The sequence below is a fragment of the Nicotiana attenuata genome, chromosome 6, assembly GCF_001879085.1.
Source record: "Nicotiana attenuata strain UT chromosome 6, NIATTr2, whole genome shotgun sequence".
NCBI classification, from domain to species: domain Eukaryota; kingdom Viridiplantae; phylum Streptophyta; class Magnoliopsida; order Solanales; family Solanaceae; genus Nicotiana; species Nicotiana attenuata.
This window is the reverse complement of record NC_031994.1, coordinates 71,711,087-71,733,466: the sequence shown is the minus strand read 5'-3', so window position 1 is coordinate 71,733,466 and position 22,380 is coordinate 71,711,087.

Below are 22,380 nucleotides of genomic sequence, written 5' to 3'. Positions count from 1 at the left end.
GCTCCAAAATGCAAAAATGGCCGAAATCCTCGAAATAGAGTACTTTATAATCTGCCCAGGCATTTACCCTATGCTATCGCGGACAATCTAATGCGATAGCAAAGCACAAAATTTTCCAGCCCTTCTTTTACCCTATGAGATCGCGGCCATTCCCCCGCGATCTCGTAGAACAAATTTTTCCACCAGCTTTCTCCAACTCTTCCGGACAGCCTCTAGTATAATGGTCATAACATTTTGTACAAATTTCCAAATTACAATTGGTTTAACATTCTAAAAACCAGACATCAAGGGCTACAACTTTTGTTTTTGAATCATCTTCAAATTCCTTATAGATTGTGAGATATAAGCTTCCAAAATCGAATTAGTGCAGTAGAGGTTTTACTCTATGCGGTCGCGGGAAGACTTACGCAATAGCATAGCACAACTCCATTTTTCCAAATTTTTTCTATGCTAACGCGGTCAGATCTATGCTAACACACTATACAACCCTGAAGCCAAAAACCAGCAACTAGAAATAGCCTAGAAATGGTCCGAAACCACCCCAAAACTCACCCGAGGCCCTCGGGACCTCAACCAAACATGCCAACACATCCCATAACATCATTCAAACTTGTTCCAACCTTCGGAACGCTCAAAACAACATCAAAACATCGAATCACCCTCGGATTCAAGCCAAGAATTCCAAAACTTTCGAATTTCGAATTCGATCAAAAAGTCTATCAAACCTCGTCCGAATGACCTGAAATTTTGCACACACGTCACAATTGACACAACGTACCTACTCGAATTTTCGGAATTCCATTCCAACCCCGATATCAAAATTTCCACTGCCGACCGGAAAATGCCAAATTTCTAATTTCGCCAATTCAATCCTAATTCTACCACGGACCTCCAAAATACATTCCGAACGCACTCCCAAGTCCAAATTCACCTAACGGAGCTAACCAAATACATTCTGAAATTTCAGTTACATTGTGTTATCGTCCTCGAACGTGCCCGGAGTTGTTCTGAAATCCATCAAATCGCTGTGTAACCCTTCCATGCACATACCCGGGGTTGATCGCACGTCACCCTATCTCATATAGGTCTGATAACACAATGTAACTGAAATTTCACAATCCAACCTAGCCCATAAACCTTAGAACCACATTTCCACTTCTGAAATCATCTATAAGATCAGAATCTCACATCTATACTTTGAATAAGTCCGAACAAGTTGTAACAAACCATACCTACAGCCTCAGATGCAATTACATGATATACCACATAGCTCAAACTCTCGTAGCGATAACTTCTAATCACACCAGTTGCTCAGAACAACCGAATATCAATAATAAACCTCTTATCAAATAAAGCCTCATTCCAACAGTTCCGTATACTGCGTGTCACACCTCCTTTTTTACTTACACCCCCGGAAGGGTATAAGGGAGTAGGGAGTTTTTCCAATTAAAGGACAATCGAAACGGGATTATTTATTTAAAGGATTCAGAGTCGCCACTTGGGAGATTTATGGTGTCCCAAGTCACCAGTTTCAAATCCCGAATCGAGGAAAAGGTTGACTCTGTATTACAGTCCGCGAACCAGAAATCCGGATAAGGAATTCTGTTAACCCGGGAGAAGGTGTTAGGCATTCCCGAGTTCCGTGGTTCTAGCACGGTCGCTCAACTGTCATAATTGGCCTAGTTATCTGATTTTAAACATTTTAGATCTATTGTGCAATTAAAAGAAGATTGCAACGTCATTTAAAATATGTTTCGAACCACGACACATAAATATACCCGCAGTCCATAACACATTTTATCTAACGTTGAGATTTGGATTTGGGTCACATAAATGTGCACCCGAATTTAGGAAAGTAAATTATTAAAATACGCGCCTAAAGCAGCTACGCGTTTGCAACTTTGCGAGGGCCATGGAAATTCGTTAAATGGCACACCTCGATTTATAAGGATAAACAAGATTAATTGAAGCGAGGGTCGTGCAATTGTCATTTTTGTTCGGCATGGCGCACCTCCAATCTAATTAATGGGCTCAACTACCTAAACATTAATGGATAAGGATTCTATTATGGTTCAAGCTAAGAGAAAACATTTTGATAAAGAAAGGAGATAATGGTTTATAGTTAAAATTTTGGTCCCAGCGTGAGGCCCAACAACATTCTGAGTTACCAATTAGCGTCAGTATAGGCTGGGCCCAAGAGAGCCCAAATTGAAACAAAACCAGCTTCAGCAATAGATGAGGTCCCTAGTTCGAATCGACATATCAACACAGGAGGTCACTTCTTTGCATTTCATTTTTTTAACTATCAAACAAAAAGGGAAAACAATGGATCATGACTGTTTTAAGGCATTACACAAATATGCACATCACTGTTTTATCCTTTAAAAGACAATTTAATTTCTTTTGGTTATTGAATTATTCCTAAGGCTAGTCCAAATAATTTGAGCAAAGAGGACTAGGCACCGAGTGGCCATTGTAAAGCCACAGCCCCAAAGATGATTCTACTAAGCTTCAGCATTACAAACAGACCACTAATCACATGAAATATCCAAATACTTCAGACTCAAACGCCATTCAATTGAGTTTCACAGGCTGTAGCTACCATGCCTTACCCATAAACAGGTTACTCAATAGTCTGTATACTTAACTCATCCCAAGTGACTTGAAATGAACAATTAATTTGCAAAACATTAAGAGATCCAATGCAACATACTTCATACTCAAACAGAAAATGCATAGTTATTTAATTAACACATTCCCACCGAGTGCCTTTCCAGTTCAAAATGAATTAACATAACAAAACTCCAAATCCCACAACTAATTAGGAAGGAACTGCTATATATAACTTCATGTCAGACACAGATTAATTACAGCCATCATAATAACATTCACTATATTGAACAAACCCAGAATCATGTAATTTGGACAAAATAGCACTAAGTTAGAGGGCCAAGACATGCTGAAGCCATGTTTGATGTTTTCATTTTATACTGCAAGTCAGACTTCATGCATGGTTTAAAATTCAGAAAATGTGTACCTGGAAAGCAAAATAAGAGAAAAGGAAGAGGATCAGCACAGCAGAGCAGTGTCAGCAGCAGAAATAACCAGTGGAAACAATTTTGAACCAAACTTTGAACCAGCAAAGGTAACAAGTGAGACGCAGCAACCCAAAGAACAACCCAACTTTGAACAAAACTTTGAAAACCAGCCAAACTCGAATTATTTCAGCTCAAGACAGATCAGAAATCATTTCAGAGATTGAAAACTTAAGAACTCACAAAAGGAACTTAATGAAACAGTAAAAATTTTGCAGCCCTTTGTATTTTTCTGCAAATTTTTTCTCTTAGCTCTTAGGTCTCTTAAGGTCTGCCTTGCAAGGCACGTTTAGGATGCCTTTATAGGCAAGCGACTAGGGCAACATATTTTATTATTTTAATTCTAGTCCCTTTCTAATTCTTATTTTTGCTACTTAATCCCTCAAATTTTGGCTTGCTTGCCAAGCAAAGCCCCTTTCCAGCTTCCAAGAAGCTTCTTCAGGTGGTTACCAAAAGATTCCCTAGATGAACTACCCAAAATACCCTTCAATGCCCCTGCTTTTACCCCCTTACATGCCAAGCAGAATTCGGGTCTCAATTGACCCAAATTAATGGGTCTGACTAGACCCAAATCAATTCCTTATTGGGCCCTTTGGTTTTCAGAATCCGACCTTGACACTTAAAAAATTCAGTAAGACTTCCATGGTCAATCCACAGAGTCTTAGAGACTCGTGGAGTTTAGGTCCAACTAGGAACAAAATGAAAATACGTTTAAACTAAAAATCAAAACAATTATTGCCAACACAAATCTGACACTAAACATGTAGTCATGGATGAGTTGATGAGGGGAAAAATAGAAGACAAACACAAACAGAAGAACAGAAAAGAGAAGAAATAGACAGAAGAAGATGAGCAATGAATACCCTAATGTCTGGACAGTGAGCATTCAAACAACCTTCAAGTCTTCCAAATTTGGCTGAGTCTGACTTTATTCATGTGTTCTTACCAAGAACACACGAACAAAGTCGAACTGAACCTAAATCCTTGAAGAAATCTTGATTTTAAAGCCTTTGGGATTTTAGGTCTCAGACTTTTGTTTCCAGATTCGAAAAGCTCCACTAAGATTCGAGGGTAACGGGTCACAGATTAGGAAGAGGGGGTGAGGGAAATTCCATGGTGTTATTTTGGTGGGGTTTGAGGTCAGCGCCGCCACCAGAGAAAGTTAGGGCGGCGCTAAGGTTTCCAATATTTGAGGCCTTCCGGTGGGATTTGGGAGAAACGGGGTAGGGATCTGGGATGGGGAGGTAAAGGAGAAGCGGTGGTGTAAATTTCACGGAGATTGGACGCCGGCCGCCGCCGTAGGCGATTTCCGGCGGGCGGCAGGCGGTGGTTCAGGGCGGCGCTAATGGGGGGGTTTCTGGGGTGAGAGAGATGAGAGATGGGGGGTAGGGGGAACATTTGGACATTTATATGTCAAGGGACCCCGACTTCCAAACCGTCCGATCAGGCAACCTCGACGGCTACGATTTAACGAGGCCAAACGGGGTCGTTTGGAGTTAATGGAGACCAGGTAAGGGGATTGGGCCGGTTTGGGTGGCGGGTCAGGGCGTGGAATTGGGCTGGGATGCGTTTGTTTTGACCGGGTGCAAGGATTTGGGCTTGTGCGATTTAATAAAGCAGCCCAGCCTGCTTTTCCTCTTTTATTTTATTTCTTTTCATTTTTCAAAAATTCCTTTTCTTCTTTTTGTTTTTTTTTCCAAAATTAAATACGAATCTAAATTAATTCCTAGAACCTAATTAACCTAAAAAAAATACTAATTAAACCTAAATGATAATTATCAAAATTAATTAACCAACAAATTAAAAGGAAAACTACTCAAAATCGAAGTTGGAATTAAAATGTGCAAAATAACTATTTTTGTGATTTTCCCTTTTTATAAAATAACTAATTACTAATTAATTCTTAAAAATGCAAAGTTAAATCCTAAAGGCACATGCAATATATTTTTTTGTATTTTTTTCAATAATTAAATGAAAATAAAAATGCACGGACAAATGCAAACAATTAACAGAAAATGCCACAAAAATCCACAAAATTGCAAACAATGAGAGACATTATTTTGTTTTGAATTTATGGGAGTAATTCATATAGGGCAAAAATCACGTGCTCACAACTGCCCCTCTTTGCTCGAAAACACGAAGAGTTTTCGTGCAAAGATAAAGTGAGTGGATACGAGCGATTTTTGCCCGTTTGAATACTCCGTGGGAAGCATTTTTGAAAGATTTGACCGCACCCTGCTTCTGAGGTTGCCTACATATCCTTGGCTATAAAGGAATCAGGTCAGTGTAGTTCGGGAATGTTTGGTAGCTGGGACTACCATGAAGCTGTGATTTCATTGTTGTTGCTGCTGCTGCTACTGCTTACTGAACCCCCTTATTACACCATGTCAAAAAAAAGAAGCTAGACTAGACTATGATCTATGCATTAAAAAAAATCCTATCTATATCTTCAAACTTGCTCTTGTGGTTCTTGTTGCCTTGTTGACTTGTATTCTCCCGGTGAAATTCCTTTGTTGCCGGCTTGAATTGTAATCTGAGATGTTTTCCCTTTCTCCAGGGGGACGCCTGATTGCTGAACTTGAATTATGATCTAAGATGCCTTGCTTTTCTCCAGGTGGACGCTTGACTGCTGAACTTGAACTGTATTCCCGTGCTCTCCAGGTGGGCTCCTGACTGCTGAACTTGAACTGCTTCTCCCTGTTCTCCAAGTGGGTACCTGACTGCTGAACTTGAATGTATTCTCGTGCTCTCCAGGTGGGCGCCTGATTACTGAACTTGAATGTATTCCCGTGCTCTCCAGGTGGGCGCCTGACTGCTGAACTTGAATGTATTCCCGTGCTCTCCAGGTGGAATCTCTGAATTGCTGAACTTGAATGTTATTCCCGTGCTCTCCAGGTGGGCGCCTATTGAAGAACTTGAATGTATTCCCGTGCCTCCAGGTGGGGCGCCTGACTGCTGAACTTGAAATGTATTCCCCGTGCTCTCTAGGTGGGCGCCTGATTGCGAAACTTGAATATATCCGTGCTCTCCAGGTGGGTCGCCTGATTGCTGAACTTGAAATATATTCTCGTGCCTCTCAGGTGGGTCCTGATTGCGAATTGAATGTATTCTGTGTCTCCAGGTGGGCCCTAACTGCTGAACCTTGAATTGTATTCCCGTGCTCTCCAGGTGGGCGCCTGACTGCTGAAACTTGAATTGTATTCCGTGCTCCCAGTGGGCGCCTGACTGCTGAACTGAATGTATTCCCATGCTCTCCAGGTGGGTCGCCTTGACTGCTGAAACTTGAATGTATTCTCGTGCTCTCCAGGTGGGCGCCTGAATGCTGAACTTGAAATGTATTCCCGTGCACTCCAGGTGGGCGCCTGACTGCTGAACTTGAATGTTATTCCCGTGCTTCCATGGTGGGCGCGCCTGATTGCTTGAACTTGAATGTATTCCCCGTGCTTCTCATGTGGCGCCTGATTGCTGACTTGAAAATGTAATTCCCTGTTCTCTTAGGTGGGCGCCTGATTTTCAACAAAAAAACAAAAACAAAGAAAATTCTGCCACCAGTTTGGTAGCTGGGCATATATATGAGTGTAAACCGAATCATGTTACCAAATATCAATAAGAACTTAAAAGCTGAAACTTGAACTGTACTCCCTTGTTCTCCAGGTGGCTCCTGATGCTGAATTGAAAATTACTTCTCCCTGTTCTCCCAAGTGCGGTACCTGATTTCACACAAAATAGACAAACAAAGAAAATTTTCTGCCCCAGTTTGGTAGCTGGGCACATAGGTAAGTGTTAAACTGAATTATTCTACAACTATTCTAAGAATTTGAAAGCTAGGTCCTATTATCCAGGGGGTCCTGACAACTCGAAATTATAAATCCAAGTTATATATTCTAAAGGTATTACTTCCGCTAAGATCCTGTTATCTAAGAGGGTCTATAAAACTACATCCTATTATCCAGGAGGGTCCTGACAAATTCCTAATTAAACAACAATTTTAAATCTAAGGTATATCTTCTAAAGGTATTATTTTCGCTACATCTTGTTATCTAAAGGTATTATTTTCGCTACATCTTGTTAGGTCCCATTATGGGGGGGGGGGGGGGGGGGTCCGGACAACTCCTAATTGAATCCTATCTCTTGAACATGCAAACTTTGAAGCCAACTTATATTCCTTTGGGTATATTTATGCTAAATTATGCTACTCATGAATGTTTCGAAATTTAAACTAGGTCCCATTTTCCAGGAGAGTCCTGAAAACTTCAAATTAAATCCTATTATCCAGGCAGGTCCTGGGAGTTTTACGATCAAACCTGTTTGGTGCTTGCCTTTCCTTGCGGAGGATTTCTCCGAAACACCGAAACTTTCTGCCCCTATTTCAATCAAAGAAAAATCTTGTCAGTTTAAAATGTGGTGGTTAGTTGATGGCATTCTTGTTGAAGGTGTCTCCACTGTCGTGTTTTGTTTTGACCTGCTTCCCCGGACTGGCCCTGAACCGCTTGACTTTCTGACTGACTTTCAAACCCCATGACCTTGGTGACCCGAGTGTTCTATACCCAAACCGTTGTTTTACCTCTCTGACCCCTTTCTCTGAACCTTTGCATCTCCCATGAAATTACCAAGTCATTCCACCGATGAAACTTCCGGTGACTCCTTATATCCCACTTTACATCATGCTATCTTTGGTATGTTCTGGCCACACTGTGCTTTGCAATTTTAGAAATTGGTAGTGAGCTTTGAAATCCTTTCTTATTTGCTTTGAAAAAAACGGACATTGGAACATCTTAGAGAAACAAAACCCCAAAAGAAATGAAATGCAATGACCTTGAGAGTTAAGGATAAAGAAAATCCAAAACAGGACGACTTGTTAAAAGGAAAAAAGGAAGAGAGACTTATCTGAGTGGAACAACTGGTACCATTGATCATGACATGCATTTTGGATTAACTGGCCCAGCCCGTCCAGCCAACCAAGTTTCAGTTGCCATACTTTGTTGCCCCGAAATTCCACAACCTGATTTCTTCACCCAAACCTTAACCTTGTTTATCCTGCGGTGCCCTGAAAGGTTTTCACCCACAGAACTCTCTCATTTGTTCATCTCTCAACTCACTTTCGCCTTAAGGTGCCCATGAAGGTTTTCACCAATAAGACTCTCATTTTTCATTTCTCTCAGCTCCCGTCGCCTTACAGTGCCCGTGAGGGTTTTCACCAATAAGACTCTCTCATTATTATTATTTTTCCTGCTTGGACCTGAGTGTTGCCCCTGACACGAATCACCTCTACTTGCTCGACTTGGCATCTCTGGAAGACTGATCAGAAGGTCTTTCTTTGGACCGTAACGTGGGCTTTTGGACAGGGTTAGAAAGAAAGGGTATCAAAGGCTCAAAACAATTCAACATGGGTTCAAAATTACAACTTTCGGAATCAGATTTCTTACAACAACCACAACTTCTGCCCCAGTTTCTTGCTTGGGGACTTTGGATTTTTATTTGGATGGGACCGAACCGTGAGGCTGCCTACGTATCCTTAAAAGGTATCAGGTCGAACGTAGTTCATGTCATAGAAATTGCTTTGTTGTTGTGATTTTCCTCTTTCTTCTCTTTCTCTCTTTTTCTTTCCTTTTCTTTTTTGTTGTTTTGTTGGTTTTTTTTTCTTTTTCTCTTTCTTTTTTTTTCTTTTTCTCCTTTCCTTTTCTTCTTTTTTTCTTTTCTCTTTTCATTCTTTTCTATTCTCTCTTTTTCCTTTACTTATCTTCCACGCTTGTGTTTCTGATATGTGCTACTGATTCCGAAAGAGGGGTATGAAAGAAAATAAATAAGGCTCAAAGGGGTAACAAAGGATAAGTGTTTAGATAGCAGAACAAAATGCTTTCTTCATTCCAATCTTCAAAACATGCCAAGTACAAACAAATACAATTTAATCGAAGAAAATCATACATAGTATCTCTTGACCGCATGGGAATTGATGGCCATTCCTACACACTTGCCTTCTATGTCTGATAAATACAAAGCACCATTTGACAACACTCTAGTTACGATGAACGGCCCTTGCCAGTTGGGCGAACTTGCCTTTGGCCTCAGCCTGATGTGGAAGGATACGTCTCAACACTTGTTGACCCATTTCAAACTTCCGTGGACGCACCTTCTTATTATATGCTCTTGCCATTCTCTGTTGATACAATTGGCCATGACACACTGCTGCCAATCTTTTATCATCGATCAAACTCAATTGCTCAGGCGGGTTCTGACCCACTCATCATCATCAATTTTGGCTTCTGCGACAATCCGAAGGGATGGGATTTCAACTTTTCAAAATTAGCTTGGCTTTTAAAACTGGGCCGAAGATTCCTCATGCATGTCATGTCATTGAAACCAACATAAAAAGAACTGTGTAAGGAAGAAAAGAAAAACAAAAATAAAACTATCAGGAATGATGAAAAAGGGAAATTGCATTTCATTGAAATCAAAAGATAACAAGGTTTATACATCCAAACGGACGGAACATAGAATCTGACTTACAACCCTGAAAGAAAATCAAAGCAAACTACCAAAACTCCTTCCAGGTAGGGAGAGGAGTAGCTTCCCAATTGTTAATCTTTGCACTTGGCCCGACAAATTGCACATCCGCCTTGCTAGAACCCTCTCCAACTTCCACCATGTTCACATCGTCGGACAACTTCTCGAACCTTTCAATCAACTCTTTATCAAGATCAACCACAGAACTAGGAACTGTTGTTACTGGGCGCTTCCCAGCACCTGGCTTGACAATGATAGGATCTATGTGGGCACCCTCCACAATCACGACAAGCTTGTTCGCCACTCCTGGTACAACCACTTTTGGCTTTTCTTGTTTCGTTGCAACCTCACTTGACGACCCCTTCTTGATCACCACACATGGTTCACTATTTGCTCCGTTCAACTTGAGCACAGACATTTCTCTTGTCAATTTTTCAACCACCTTTACTTCACTGGATCGGATCATCATGACGGTCTGCGAAGGCTTTTTGGGCTCCCCTTCTTTATGCACTATCTCAATCATATTTGTCTCCTGATGGGTTGGCAACGGGTTCTGGTTGATGTTGGGCGCCTCCGGAGCTTGGACTTCAATCCGATGTGTATCAATGAGCTCCTGGATATCATTTTTCAAATGCCAGCATTTCTCCGTGTCATGACCCGGAGCAAGAACAGTATTCACAGCTTACAGAATAATCAAGATTTCTCGGGGGAGGATTTGGCAACTTTGCCTCAATCGGCCTCAACATATCCAATTGTCTCAACCTGTGGAACAAACTAGTATAGGACTCTCCCAATGGAGTGAAGGTTTTCTTCTTCTGCAACCTTTCATTCTTAAATGCTTGATTGGACCGGAAAGCTGGTCTAGGAGGGTTTTGGTAGGCTCGTGGGGGTGGGTAGGTATTTTGTGGAGCTGGGTAGGTACTTTGTGGGGCTGGCGCACGCCACTGTGCGTGGGCGGGAGGTTAAGTGTATGTTTGGGCGTGGAGGACAGAAAAATGGGGGTTTGGTGGTGGGTAGTAGTGTTGGGGTGGATTATACGGGGTATGGGGGTAGGTTTGGTGGTGGGGTCGAGGCTGATTATAGTGGTGAGGTGAGCCCCTGGGTCCGAACCAAGCTCCCGAATCAATCGTTACCACGTCCTCTTTCTTTTTCTTTCCAATTACTCCCCCAGTTTCACTCTGAATGGCCTGGGTGGTTGCCTTAATAGCCGAATAGCTCATGATTTTGTTTGACTTAAGTCCTTCTTCTACCATACTGCCCATCTTCACCACTTCATTGAAGGACTTGCCTATAGCTGATACCAGATGACCGTAATAAGTAGGTTCTAAGGCCTGCAGAAAATAATCCACCATTTCACTCTCTTTCATTGGAGGGTCAACCCTTGCTGCCTGTTCTCTCCACGAAAACCATACTCCCTGAAGCTTTCATTGTGCTTTTTCTCAATCTTTGTCAAAGACAGACGATCCGGAATAATCTTAAGATTGTACTGGAAGTGACAAGCGAATGCCTGTGCTAGATCATCCCATGTATACCACCTTCCATGATCCTGCCGAGTGTACCACTCCAGCGCCGAACCACTCAGACTCTGACTGAAATACGCAATTAGCAACTCGTCTTTCCCGCCAGCTCCCCTCATTTTGCTACAGAAACCTCTCAAATGCGCCACTGGATCACCGTGCCCATCATCTCCTCCTGCTCGGGATTCTTAGGTGGCTTCTCAGTTTCTGCCGGGAGATCAAAATGAGGAGTGTAGGAATATGGTTCTGGAGCTTTGAAGGTAGGCTCTGGGGGGTAATACTGGTTGTTGTGAGTCTGGAACAGAGGCTCGCTGGAAGATCGGTGTAATGCAGCAGGTGGAGGTGCCGCAAAAACAGGAGTGATTGGTGGAGGAGGGTATGGGACTTGTTTGGGTGGTGGAGCTGGTGGTGTTTGGGAAGTGGTGCCATAGCATTGTTGGTATGGGGAAATGCTGGAGATGAACTCACAGTAGGAGGCTCCTGAGGTTGAGCCAATGGGGGGATATAAGCAGGGTTGGCGGGGTAAACCGGTGGTGGGTGCCCTTTTGCCCAGGCCTGGTACATTTCAGCCATTTGTTGCTTTAACTTATACATCTCTTCTTTCATCAAATTAACATCCAACTCTTCCACCTCTTTTGACGGATCGACATACTTGCCTCTAGTTCTTGGTTGGCCATGTTCAGCTTGTCTTTTGACCGGGTGTTGTAGTAGTGAGTTGCTAGAATGCCAATCAACTAACCACCTGCCTAAACTCAATGCATCAACAACAACCTTGTTAGCGATTAGGGCTATAACAGATTGGCAACCGCACATTTTGGGGCATGAATGCACCTAAGAAGTTAACCGTTTCTATTATGCAATTGATCGGTTGCTTGCGTCATCCCGGCTTTCCTTATTTCCATCTGCAACTTCTTTTTTCTTTCTCTTTTTGTTTCTTGCCTTTGCTTTCTCTTTGTTTTTATTCTCTCATTTCTCCTTCTTGTTTTGCCAATTGCTCCCTTCTCTCGGTTTCTTATTTTCCCTCTTTTTTTTTTCTTTCCTTCTCTTTGTTTTTTGTTTCTTTTCTTTCCCTTTTTCATTTGTTATGGTCGAATCCTATGGAGATTGCCAATGTATCATGACCCGCATGAATCAGACCAAGCGTAGTTCTTGGGGACATAAATGAAAAATAAATAACAAAAATATTTTTTTGGGATTTTCAATTTTTCATAAAAAAACAAACACTCTGATTTACAATGACTCGAAAAACTCACAGACTCAAAAGAAACTAACAGACTCTGAAAAGATGAAAATACAGACTCATAAAGAGCTAACAGACTCAAAACAAACTGACAAACTCCAACAGCAAGAAAGTACATACTCAAGCAAAGATCACGAATACATTAATGCCTCGAATGCTCCTAGGGCCCGCGGGGCATCATTCGGCCTCGCCACGGGCCTATATGCAAGATCCCCTTGGAGCCTTTCCAAATCACTCATTATTTGTCGGACAAATGTCATCACTGCCGCAAAGAAAGTGGTGCGGGTCATATCCTCACATGCTTGACACTTCACAACAATGTAATCGGCAATGGCCTTGACCCTCTCTCGGATCCTACCCTTTTCCTGAAGCAGACGCCCGACCTGCTGATTCCGGGCTTCTAACACCTGAGTGTCGTGGAGATGTTGATTTTGCAACTGTTGCACTTCCTCCTCCATCTGAACCATCAGATCATAACAGTGTTCCCTTTCAGCTTTGAAATCCTTGGCTTGCTTGATCATTTTTTTCTCGACGGTGATGACCCTTTTCTTTAACCCCGCAACCTCATTGTCGTATTGCTCTTTTAACTGTCTAAACAGGCTTGCTCTTTCTTCCGCATTCTTAGCCAGTTGTGTTCGAGCCCTGGCTAGTTCATCCTCCACTTTGTTCAAATCAAAACCATAATCATCCACTTTCTACCTAAGGTTCTTTATAAGCTTTTCATCCTTTACACTCCTGGCGGGATTTTCGGCTGCTATTTTCATTTCTCATATTTGAGCTCGAAGGGCTTCATTTTCTTTGGCTAGCTTCTTCTTTTCACCCTCATCTGCCGCGGCTTGCAAACTGTTTTCAAACTAAAGGTCCCGGACCTGCTTTTCCAGCTCTCCTATTTTGGCCCTGTATTCTTTCTCCTTGGCCAACCAAACCCACTATTCTTGCGACGCCTCAACGAATTCCTGGATGTGAGGCTTTTTGGCTGGTCTTTCTGGTTCAGCTCTTGCAGTGTTCTTCTTTCTATACCAGGCAAGATAAGCGGGTGACACCTCGCCTCTAGATAGGTCACGTACTCGAGTGTTCACTGTCAAATACTGGTACTCGTTCCAAATAGAACGCACTATTTCCTCATGAAATTGGCCATTAGAGCTAACCTCGACCGCATGCACACTAAGATCTTCATCTGGATGCACCACCTGACACCTTCCCAATTGTCTCATCACACGGTATGGAGCATAAGGTTGAATGCCTCGAAGACCCATTAGGAGGAAGTAAGGACCAGTGGCGGGCATATACACAATTTCTTCAACAGGAAGCCAACTTAATGTCCACTCTACTTGCCCCGCAGTGACGGAGCGAAGGCGGTATACCCAATCTCTGAACCCCTCTGGTAACTTGAACCCTCAAATCCTTGTGCCGAACTCTTCAATGCAACTTTTCTCAGCGGACCCATAACTCATATACTGAGGGCGATGACACAGGTGCTCGATCATCCACATCTGTAATAGCAAATTGCATCCCTCAAAGAAATCTGCCCCAGCTCTACAAGCTGTGAGAGCTCGGTATATCTCAGATACTATCATAGGGGAAAGGGTGCTCTTGGCGTTGGTAATAAAGACCTTAACGACTCCAGCCACCCGCAAATCGATATTTCCATCTTTCCGGGGAAACACCACGAGGCCTAAGAAAGCTACCATAAAAGCGAAATGCCTATGCTCATCCCATTTTGCTCGGTTCCCTTTGCTACAAACCCCACTTTCCAGGTTGTTGAATCCTCCTACATGCCCGTATCTCTGGTATATAAAACGTAGAGTGGAAAAACTGTCCTCCAACTCGGAATATGGGACTCCCTTGCTTATCTTTAGCAAATCCATCAATTTGTGAGAGTTAACGGCCCTTGGAGCGATTAGATACTTATGCCTTAGACCTTCAGTACTTCCCATATAGCCTGCTATCTCTTCCAAGGTGGGTGTGAGTTCTAAATCCGAGAAATGAAAGACGTTGTGAGCTGGGTCCCAAAACGTAACCAACGCCTTTATGATGTCTGCTCTAGGCCTTATTTTCAGCAAACCAGTGAGACCTCCCAAATGTAGCTTGACCTTATCTTGCTCCGATTTACCCAAATCCTCCCACCACATATGCAACTCCAAAGGGATCTTGTTCATGATTGTTACTGGCAAACCTTGACTTGTGCTCATTCTGCACATTTATTAAAGTGTTTTTAATTAAGAGAAAAACTATGACTCATTTTGACTCAAGAAGAATAACACCATTTTTTTCAAAAAATTTATTTCAAACTAAAACTCAGTTGTTGCAAATACGGCCTTTCAGCACTTCGGGGAAGAAGATTTTAAAGTTGTGCCTGCCAACTGGCCAAAAATTAAAAAAAAAAATGACCAAAGGTAGCTGTTCTTGCAAAAACAGCCTTCCAGCGCCCTTTTAGGGACATTCGGCTATTTTTGACAAGAATGGCATCACCTTACCTATTTACCATAAAAATAAAATTTTGCTCTCTTTGGGCTAATTTTGCAAAAGGGAAGTTGGACACGATGAGGGTTGCCTACGTATCCCACGCCCTGTGGGAATCAAACTGGCGTAGTTCGGGCAAAAAAAAACAACTATTTTTGAAGACAAAACCTTTTCCTTTTTTCTTTTTTTTTTTCATTTTTCTCAAAAATTCGGCAGAGTTTCAGTACCATTTGGACATTGGTTTTTTTTTCTTTCAAAACAAGTGATTAACTCACTTAACCCTTACACTGCTATTTTCTTTTTCAAACTCTCCCCTTTTACTCAAACGGCCGATCAGCATGCAAATCCGAATCAAATAAATGCACAAGTAGGATGCATCAGGATGGTTAGTTGTTTTGGGTACACCTGTCCTAGACGGACCCAACCCCTGTGTTGAGTCCCCTAAGTCAAATGCACATGATGCAGATAAGCGTTCCTACTAGGGATCCGGCATGAGGCTGAGTTATTCTAGGTTTAAAACCTGAGTTTATTTGTTCTAGACCTGGCTCACCCGAGCGGACAACTCGAGCCGGGGGGGGCTACGTACCGGTAACCAAAAAATCCTCCGGCTTTGCAACTTGTCCGAACCTCGTTCTATTTGGGATATGACACAAACAGAAAGAAGTCACGACCAGCGTGCACTCCTCGGGAGGGAGAAGAGAAGGGTTTCGTAGCAGTTTATATATACAGTTCAGATAATATCAAAGCGGTAAAAAGCAACATTTGCACATTAGTTCCAAACATGCAATAAAATCAAATAATAAACAAAGCCAAATACAACAATTATTCCAAGCTCGAATTCTCGAACCCTGAACCGAAGTTCTAGGTTCTTGTCCCCAGCAGAGTCGCCAGAGCTGTCACACCTCCTTTTTTACTTACACCCCCGGAAGGGTATAAGGGAGTAGGGAGTTTTTCCAATTAAAGGATAATCGAAATGGGATTATTTATTTAAAGGATTCAGAGTCGCCACTTGGGAGATTTATGGTGTCCCAAGTCACCAGTTTCAAATCCCGAATCGAGGAAAAGGTTGACTTTGTATTACAGTCCGTGAACCAGAAATCCGGGTAAGGAATTCTGTTAACCCGGGAGAAGGTGTTAGGCATTCCTGAGTTCCGTGGTTCTAGCACGGTCGCTCAACTGTCATAATTGGCCTAGTTATCTGATTTTAAACATTTTAGATCTATTGTGCAATTTTAACTTTTTAACCGCTTTTATTTAATTAAATAAAAGAAGATTGCAACGTCATTTAAAATATGTTTTGAACCACGTCACATAAATGTACCCGCAGTCCATAACACATTTTATCTAACGTTGAGATTTGGATTTGGGTCACATAAATGTGCACCCGAATTTAGGAAAGTAAATTATTAAAATACGCGCCTAAAGCAGCTATGCGTTTGCAACTTTGCGAGGGCCATGAAAATTCGTTAAATGGCACACCTCGATTTTTAAGGATAAACAAGATTAATTGAAGCGAGGGCCGTGCAATTGTCATTTTTGTTCGGCATGGCGCACCTCCAATCTAATTAATGGGCTCAACTACCTAAACATTAATGGATAAGGATTCTATTATGGTTCAAGCTAAGAGAAAACATTTTGATAAAGAAAGGAGCTAATGGTATAAAGTTAAAATTTTGGGCCCAGCGTGAGGCCCAACAACCCACAGACGTAAGGCCATTCTGAGTTACCAATTAGCGTCAGTATAGGCTGGTCCCAAGAGAGCCCAAATTGAAATAAAACCAGCTTCAGCAAGAGATGACGTCCCTAGTTCGGATCCACACATCAACACAGGAGGTCACTCCTTTGCATTTCATATTTTTTAACTATCAAACAAAAAGGGAAAACAATGGATCATGACTGTTTTAAGGCATTAAACAAATATGCACATCACTGTTTTATCCTTCAAAAGACAATTTAATTTCTTTTGCTTATTGAATTATTCCTAAGGCTAGTCCAAATAATTTGAGCAAAGAGGACTAGGCACCGAGTGGCCATTGTAGAGCCACAGCCCCAAAGATGATTCTACTGAGCTTCAGCATTACAAACAGACCACTAATCACATGAAATATCCAAATACTTCAGACTCAAACGCCATTCAATTGAGTTTCACAGGTTGTAGCTACCATGCCTTACCCATAAACAGGTTACTCAATAGTCTGTATACTTAACTCATCCCAAGTGACTTGAAATCAACAATTAATTTGCAAAACATTAAGAGATCCAATGCAACATACTTCATACTCAAACAGAAAATGCATAATTATTTAATTAACACATTCCCACCGAGTGCCTTTCCAGTTCAAACTGAATTAACATAACAAAACTCCAAATCCCACAACTATTAGGAAGGAACTGCTACATATAACTTCATGTCAGATACAGATTAATTACGACCATCATAATAACATTCACTATATTGAACAAACCCAGAATCATGTAATTTGGACATAATAGCACTAAGTTAGAGGGCCAAGACATGCTGAAGCCATGTTTGATGTTTTCATTTCATACTGCAAGTCAGACTTCATACATGGTTTAAAATTCAGAAAATGTATACCTGGAAAGCAAAATAAGAGAAAAGGAAGAGGATCAGCACAGCAGAGCAGTGTCAGCAGCAAAAATAACCAGTGGAAACAGTTTTGAACCAAACTTTGAACCAGCAAAGGTAACAAGTGAGACGCAGCAACCCAAAGAACAACCCAACTTTGAACCAAACTTTGAAAACCAGCCAAACTCGAATTATTTCAGCTCAAGACAGATCAGAAATCATTTCAGAGATTGAAAACTTAAGAACTCACAAAAGGAACTTAATGAAACAGTAAAAATTTTGCAGCCCTTTGTATTTTTCTGAAAATTTTATCTCTTAGCTCTTAGGTCTAGCTCTCTTAGGTCTCTCTAGGTCTCTCTAGGTCTGCCTTGCAAGGCAAGTTTAGGATGCCTTTATAGGCAAGGGACTAGGGCAGCAGATTTTATTGTTTCAATTCTTGTCCCTTTCTAATTCTTATTTTTGCTACTTAATCCCTCATATTTTGGCTTGCTTGCCAAGCAAAGCCTCTTTCCAGCTTCCAAGAAGCTTCTTTAGGTGGTTACCAAAAGATTCCCTAGATGAACTACCCAAAATACCCTTCAATGCTCCTGTTTTTACCCCCTTACATGCCAACCAGTATCCGGGTCTCAATTGACCCAAATTAATGGGTCTGAGTAGACCCAAATTAATTCCTTATTTGGCCCTTTGGTTTTAAGAATCCGACCTTGACACTTAAAAAATTCAGCAAGACTTCCATAGTCAATCCACAGAGTCTTAGAAACTCGTGGAGTTTAGGTCCAACTAGGAACAAAATGAAAATACGTTTAAACTAAAAATCAAAACAATTATTGCCTACACGAATCTGACACTAAACATGCAGTCATGGATGAGTTGATGAGGTGAAAAATGGAAGACAAACACAAACAGAAGAACAGAAAAGAGAAGAAATAGACAGAAGAAGATGAGCAATGAACAATAAAATTGACAAATTAAAGCGAAGGAAAATACCCTAATGTCTGGACAGTGAGCATTCGAACAACCTTCAAGTCTTCCAAATTTGGCTGAGTCTGACCTTATTCATGTGTTCTTACCAAGAACACACGAACAAAGTCGAATTGAACCTAAATCCTTGAAGAAATCTTGATTTTAAAGCCTTTGGGATTTTAGGTCTCAGACTTTTGTTTCCAGATTCGAAAATTTCCACTAAGATTCGAGGGTAACGGGTCACAAATTAGGGAAGAGGGGGTGAGAGGGATTCCATGGTGTTATTTTGGTGGGGTTTGAGGTCAGCGCCGCCACCGGAGAAAGTTAGGGCGGCGCTAGGGTTTCCAATATTTGAGGCGATCCGGTGGGATTTGGGAGAAATAGGGTAGGGATCTGGGATGGGGAGGTGAAGGAGAAGTGGTGGTGTAAATTTCACGGCGATTGGACGCCGGCCGCCACTGTAGGCGATTTCCGGCGGGCGGCAGGCGGTGGTTCAGGGCGGCGCTAATGGGGGGTTTCTGGGGTGAGAGAGATGAGAGATGGGGGGTAGGGGGGAACGTTTGGACATTTATATGTCAAGGGACCCCGACTTCCAAACCGTCCGATCAGGCAACCTCGACGGCTACGATTTAACGAGGCCAAACGGGGTCGTTTGGAGTTAATGGAGACCGGGTAAGGGGATTGGGCCGGTTTGGGTGGTGGGTCAAGGCGTGGAATTGGGCTGGGATGGGTTTGTTTTGACCGGGTGCAAGGATTTGGGCCTGTGCGATTTAATAAAGCAGCCCAGCCTGCTTTTCCTCTTTTATTTTATTTCTTTTCATTTTTCAAAAATTCCTTTTCTTCTTTTTTTTTTTCCAAAATTAAATAAGAATCTAAATTAATTCCTAGAACCTAATTAACCTAAAAAAAAAATACTAATTAAACCTAAATGATAATTATCAAAATTAATTAACCAACAAATTAAAAGGAAAACTACTCAAAATCGAAGTTGGAATTAAAAGGTGCAAAATAACTATTTTTGTGATTTTCTCTTTTTATAAAATAACTAATTACTAATTAATACTTAAAAATGCAAAGTTAAATCCTAAAGGCACACCATATTTTTTTGTATTTTTTTCAATAATTAAATGAAAATAAAAATGCACGGACAAATGCAAACAATTAACAGAAAATGCCACAAAAATTCACAAAATTGCAAACAATGAAAGACATTATTTTGTTTTGAATTTATGGGAGTAATTCATATAGGGCAAATATCACGTGCTCACACTGCCAATGATAAATGAAGCACGTAGAAAGTCATAACCATTCCTCAGATCAACCATTTGTGAAGCCACTTCTCCTTTGGCAAGGACCATAGCAAATTTCTAAGCCGAACATCGATATTATCCTCCCAACATGCTGAAATCGAATCCGTTTGTATTCATTCTAGATCCCAAGGATCTCATCTAATCCAACACAACTACTCTGGTGACATGACACATCAATACCATCTAAAGCCACAACTCGTGCAATCCGCACACCAATAAGCAACAATCCAAACGTACTCAAATCATTAAAAATGACTCAAATGAGAGAGTTGTACCGCAAGCTCACCAGTACCATCACAACACAATGCTGAGAACCCATCACACGTTGTAGAACCAGAACACACGAATCTAACCCGAAGGATCATACCTCCACATAACTTCGCTCCAATGCGCGACCTCTTCCAAACACTGGTCCACATGAAACACCTCAAGTCACTATGATCAAATCGACAACCACGCGCAATTTGATGTCTAGAACCAAAAGCAAATCATCATAACCACGGCGAAGCAATTGACATAACACCACACAAACCTGAAAGGACAAAACCGATACGCCATCCGCCGAGTAATACCCAATACTCTTCCCGCTCTGATACCAACTTGTCACGTCCCTAATACCGACCCGATCGTGATGGCGCCTATCGTGAAACTAGGCCAGCCGACACAATTCCCAAATCAAACCATTATTCTATAAAATCCATTTTTAAGTCATTAATTTACAATAACAGGGTTCAGAAATACCTGAATCTTCACACAAGGTGCAGGGAGTAATGTGAGTACGCCAACTTAGTAAGTAATAAAAGTAAAGGCAGCTGAGCAGTAAGAAAACACGCAAACCACAGCATAATGCTACAGCAAAACAATATAAGTCCAGAACAATGCTGTAAAGCAGTAAAACTCGTAAAACATCTCAGTTCAGTAAAACCTTTTAAAACACCTTTCAATAGTTTCAAACAAGTAATGAAAGCGGTGAGTAAAAGTGTAGAAACGTAAAACATCCCCCCGGGCAAAACATGTACCATAACCGCCCCTCGGGCAAAATATCAATAGAACCAGCCCCTCGGGCTATCTCACAATCACTCGTTTCAGCCCCTCGGGCAATAACATGAAACAACAAAAGCCCCTCGGGCAATATCACATCTCACACTGGGTACCCGCGCTCACTGGGGGTGTACAGACTCCAGGAGGGGCCCCTTACGGCCCAAGCGCAATAACAAGCCATCTCGTGGCATAATCAAACAGGCTCTCGGCCTCATATCAATCACAAGCCACCTCGTGTCATAATAAATCAGTCCCTCGGCCTCTCATATATCACAAATCAGTACCACATGCTGCGGCGCGCAGCCCGATCCCATGATATTCTCACAACACAGGCCCTTGGCCTCACTCAGTCAGATCTCACTCAAGCCCCTCGGGCTGACAGTAAAACAAGTACTCCGCTCAAAATATTATTTATGAAATGAAAAGGAGTAAATAAAATCGGGTTATGAAAACAGTAAGAACATAGCATGATTGAGTGTAAACATTAAACCAAAATAGTGAGGTAAAACAGTAGTAAAAGCCCCTAAGGGTCCAAACAATCGGCACAAGGCCCAGACACGGCATTTAGCCCCAAACACAATAATATTTTCCAAAATATAACAATATCAAATAGTTTTCAAGTAAAATACGCGACTTAATAGTCGTACGGGATGGACCAAGTCACAATCCCCAACAGTGCACGACCCCACACTCGTCATCTAGCGTGTGTGTCACCTCAAAATAGCACAATGATGTAAAATCTGGGGTTTCATACCCTCAGGACAACATTTACAATCATTACTTACCTCAAATCGGTCCAAACTCTAGCCCGCGATGCCTTTGCCTCTCAAATCGGCCTCCAAATGCTCCAAAGCTAACCTAAATCAGTATATTATCATCAATATACGCTAAAGGAACAAAGCCCAAGCGAAAATAATCAAATTAACTCAAAAATCCCGAAAATGCTCAAACCCGGCCCCCTCGAGCCCACGTCTCGGTATCCGATAAAAATCACAAAACTGGAAAACCTATTTGCTCACGAGTCTACGCATATCAAATTCACCAAAATCCGACATCAAATGGCCATCCAAATCCCCAAAATCAACTCTCCAAACCTTCTTCCATTTTCCCAAATTCCCAAATTAAATGATAAGAATCAAGACATAATCATGGGATTTAACCCAATTTGAGTGAAGGACACTTACCTTAATCAATCCTATGAAAATCCCTTCAAAAATTTCCTCAATCCGAGCTCCATAGCTCCAAAAATGCAAAAATGGCCGAAATCCTCGAAATAGAGTACTTTATAATCTGCCCAGGCATTTACCTCTGCTATCACGGACAATCTAATGCGATAGCGAAGCACAACATTTTCCAGCCCTTCTTTTACCCTATGAGATCGCGGCCATTCCCCCGCGATCTCGTAGAACAAATTTTTTCAACAGCTTTCTCCAACTCTTCCTGACAGCCTCTAGTATAATGTTCATAACATTTTGTACAAATTTCAAAATTACAATTGGTTTAACATTATGAAAACTAGACATCAAGGGCTACAACTTTCATTTTGGGATCATCCTCAAATTCCTTATAGATTGTGAGATATAAGCTTCCCAAATCGGGTTAGTGCAGGTGAGGTTTTACTCTATGCGGTCGCGGGAAGACTTACGCAATAGCATAGCAC